We start from the raw sequence: 3,803 nt of genomic DNA, 5'->3' as shown, positions 1-3,803 counted from the left end.
CTGGCAGCAAGCACTGGGAGCCTCTTTTTAATATATTAGCATGTCACGCATGCTCATTAAGACACACCCTTGCCAGAATTTTGTGTACATTTTGAATTAAGTAATGAACAAACGAGAATGACGTAGCTTTAGATTCGCAACTGTGTAAACTTGGCATGCGACAGGCGAGATAGTCTTCCTGGTGGATTTGGGCTGAGTAGGAGCTGCTTTTTCTTGTATGGAGAGCTTTGTTGAACCAGGGAAGAGGAGGCTTTGATGCATTGAGATCAGGTGGCAGCTGTGCAAGAGGAACAGGGCATGGCTGACTGAGTGAGGGAGGGAGGGAAGAAGGTGGCAGCCTATGAAGTCTCATGGGAGGCAGAGGGAGGAAACAGAACTATATAGGGAAGGTCAATGTCTAAAGGTGGTACGTCAAGCATGATTATGGGGAGATCAACAATTATAGATGGAAGGTCAATGGTGAGGTCCTGAAATTCGAGGGCAACAATGGGAAGGTCAATGATGACAGAGGGAGGGTTGTGGATGATGGATGGCAGATCGAGGGTAAGGGGGCAGCTCCAGTACACCAGGGGGACTGACTGATAGTGACAGAGGGAAACACTAGGGTGAATGGTAGTTGGTCAAGAGTGATGGGAGATTGCATGTGGGTCACTGAAGGCAGGGCAAGAGTGGATGGAGTGAGGGTTATGGAGAGAAGGTCAAAGGTGATTGAGGGAGGAGCAACTGTTGAGATTATCCAGGAGGAGAAAGATGATCAGATGGTAGCAGAAGCTGTAGTCTAAATGTGTCCACTCATACTGATATACACATACCAGCCACACTGATGTTGCTGGTTTGCAGGGAATTAATGCCTGTCCAGGTGCCCATTAAATATGGTGCCTGGACCTTTGATCCTGTGAGGTAACAGTGGGGCCATTGACTTCCTTCCCACCCCCACCACATGATTGGCTGGGCTCCTTGAACATGACTATCTAATTGGTTGGCTGCCATGTGATCGTGCGTGGCAAGCCATCCCACCTATGAGCAGAAATGCTGTGCACTTCCAGTCCCGCTCTCATGGCCCTTGACACCACAGAAAGATTCTGCCCCCAGTCTCATTATCTCCTTTCCTAACTAAGGGGACAGTAAAGCCAATTACAGTGCCCCCACTCTGACTGTAATCAAATCAGCTGAGGCAGAACAGACCATTGAACCCATGACCTTCACGATTCGTTGAGGTCAGCTGTCTTTTCTAACTGAGGTATCAGGTGAATTATTTCTGGTTGTTCTTCATTTGTGAACTTAAAATGTGAGCATTAACTGGTTATTTGCCCATGTGGACATGACAGCTGATTATCCTCAGCAAAATGTACTTTCTGGCAGAGATGACTCCAGTGTGGACATAAGTAGTGATCTTGGCTAATTTATTTCTTTCCTAACCCAGTAGCATTGAAGAAATTTGCAGAACGGATCTGATTTAGTATTTTTCTTAAATGTATGGCTCAGTTCTAGAAAAGGGTAGTGCATTTAGCAATGAAACCATTAGGAAGAGCCCTGAAATGGTCTTGTTTAAATAAACTTTGGGAGATTGAAATGTCACAATGCTCCGGGTGCTTTTCAAATATTGAGGTTAAAAGAACAGTCATTTAAAATCTGCCCAGCTGTAGATATATTTTCAAACTGTTTCTACTTAAATATTTCAGTTTGATCTGCAGACTGTACTGAGAGACTATGTGACCGGAAAACCCATCTGAAAAGAACAAGGTAAGCCAAATGACTTCTACATTTGATAAGGTCAAAATTAAAGAGCAATTACATGCAAAAAAAAGTATGCTTAGTCATAACTTTAGCATTAGTGTTGCAGGCTATTTATATTATAGGAGGTAGTAAAATTTAACAGTCAATGTAAACACAGGTACAATTTCTCAAAACCAACAAACTCAGGACTGAGTCCATGCCAGATTTTGCATTTTGCTGGTTTTCAAGTCGGGTGGTTCGGTTCTGGTGGTTTGGGTCAAGTCAGGTGGCATCAAGGGTAGCTCAGACCACTCAGACCATGGGAAAAGCAGGCATGCCAAACCAATAGCTAGTGGGCTCGCTACAGTGCTAATGCAGCACCTCGTCCAACAAGCCGGTCAGTCATTTTGCTCATCTAATAATAATTAAAATTCATGCTTGACAGTTTAAAAAAGTCTGATTTTTGGACATTGCCAGTTTTTGGATAGACGCATTTGAGACACTGTGTATGCATTATAGTTCTGTTATTATTCTTTTGTTCTGATACTGCCTAATGCATTTGTTTTGTATTTAACGGTACCAAAAGAAATCTAAAAAAGTATCCTATTTAATGATAATGGGGGAGTGGAAGCACTTTGGAGGATGAAGGAAACTAAGATTCAGTTGTAAATGTAGCCTGAAACACAGAAGCCAACAGTATCAAGAGTAAAAAAGGGAAAACAAATCCAAATGTACAACAGGGTTTTACACCTGAAATATTATTCTGCTTTTTCCTTTACAGAAAATGAGTGAGCTGTTACATATTTCTAACATATACTGTTTCCGTTGCAGATTTATATATATAGTTTTAACTTAACAAGCTTAGAGAGGATTTTTATCCATAGGCAGACTTCTATGGTTGGTATATAAATATTAAAAGAACATTTAATACTATGTTGCAGAACCTTCATTGATTTTGTTTTGCAGGATGCCTATATTAATGGGAGCAGTGAGTGAAGTATACACAGTAATGCATCAACAAAGCTACTTCTACAGTAATCTTATTGCTCATCTTGTTGGTTTTTCAGCATTAATTACAGCAATGCCTTTGAAAACTCATGATTAAAATACATGCTGACTACAAACATTTTCCCTTTAATTTCCTAGTGCTAATCACTAACACTAATTAAATCATTAAATCAAAACTGACCAGGTCCACCTATTGTCTGGTAACCTAAAGCAACTCAATGAATCATTACAACTGATAGCGATTCCCAGCGGTGAACAGCAACATTTTATGGATACTCATTTTGAATGAGGCATCAATGTATCAAAACTGAAAATATGTATCTGTATTTTAGGAAACGGCAGCTCAATATTTTGTTTGCCAAATTTGAACTAATAAATGACTAACAAAATCACAGAAACGTGTCTTTCAAGTTTTTGGTAATGGCTACAAAAAATGGAGCAGTTTGTCGCAGCACATCTACAATACTGATTCTTTAATGTCAACCAGCCATCGAACCAAGAGTAAAAGCAAAATACTGCGGATGCTGGAAATCTGAAACAAAAACAAAAATCGCTGGAAAAACTCAGCAGGTCTGACAGCATCTATGGAGAGGAAGACAGAGTTAACGTTTCGAGTCTTTATCAGAACGAAAGAGAAATAGAAATGTGGTGAAATATAACCAAGAGGTTCCTCCTACACTGAGAAATGCCATTTCATTTTCCAACAACATGCCCTTCTTTTCACCTTTCCCTTTTATACTTGTTCAGTTCTTTCAACCCCAACCTCAGTTCAAAGTTGTTGTTAGGAATAGGCTTGGAGTTTAGGAGATGATGACACTCCGTGTCTGACAGCTTGGCACAACAGTTTCTCCACACTGACTGACTCCTCCTCCCACCTCTACGTCCTCAGGCATGATATGGCAAGTGACACATCAGGCGGGGCAGAATTAGCATAATCTGATGTCTGGAATAGAGATAACACATTTACTTAATAAAGGCACATGCTTGCTAGGTTCTGTCAACCAATACTGAATTGAGGTGTTCCAAAACTGCTCAAAACCAATCCACACATCACATTTTTTATGGTCAAATCCTGTCCC

At 40.7% G+C, this 3,803-nt stretch overlaps 1 long non-coding RNA gene across 1 annotated transcript; it reads left to right on the top strand.

The window, feature by feature from the left end:
• Positions 1-1,341: 1,341 nt before the first annotated feature.
• On the top strand, positions 1,342-3,106 carry LOC144690591 (uncharacterized). Its single transcript, XR_013578909.1, has 3 exons — positions 1,342-1,385; positions 1,683-1,743; positions 2,683-3,106. It is a non-coding gene; the product is annotated as an uncharacterized LOC144690591 (long non-coding RNA).
• The last annotated feature ends 697 nt before the right edge of the window (positions 3,107-3,803 follow it).

Source organism: Cetorhinus maximus, chromosome 2 (genome assembly GCF_964194155.1).
Source record: "Cetorhinus maximus chromosome 2, sCetMax3.hap1.1, whole genome shotgun sequence".
NCBI classification, from domain to species: Eukaryota; Metazoa; Chordata; class Chondrichthyes; order Lamniformes; family Cetorhinidae; genus Cetorhinus; species Cetorhinus maximus.
The sequence above is the reverse complement of the archived record's forward strand: the minus strand, read 5'-3'. Positions and strand labels throughout refer to the sequence as shown.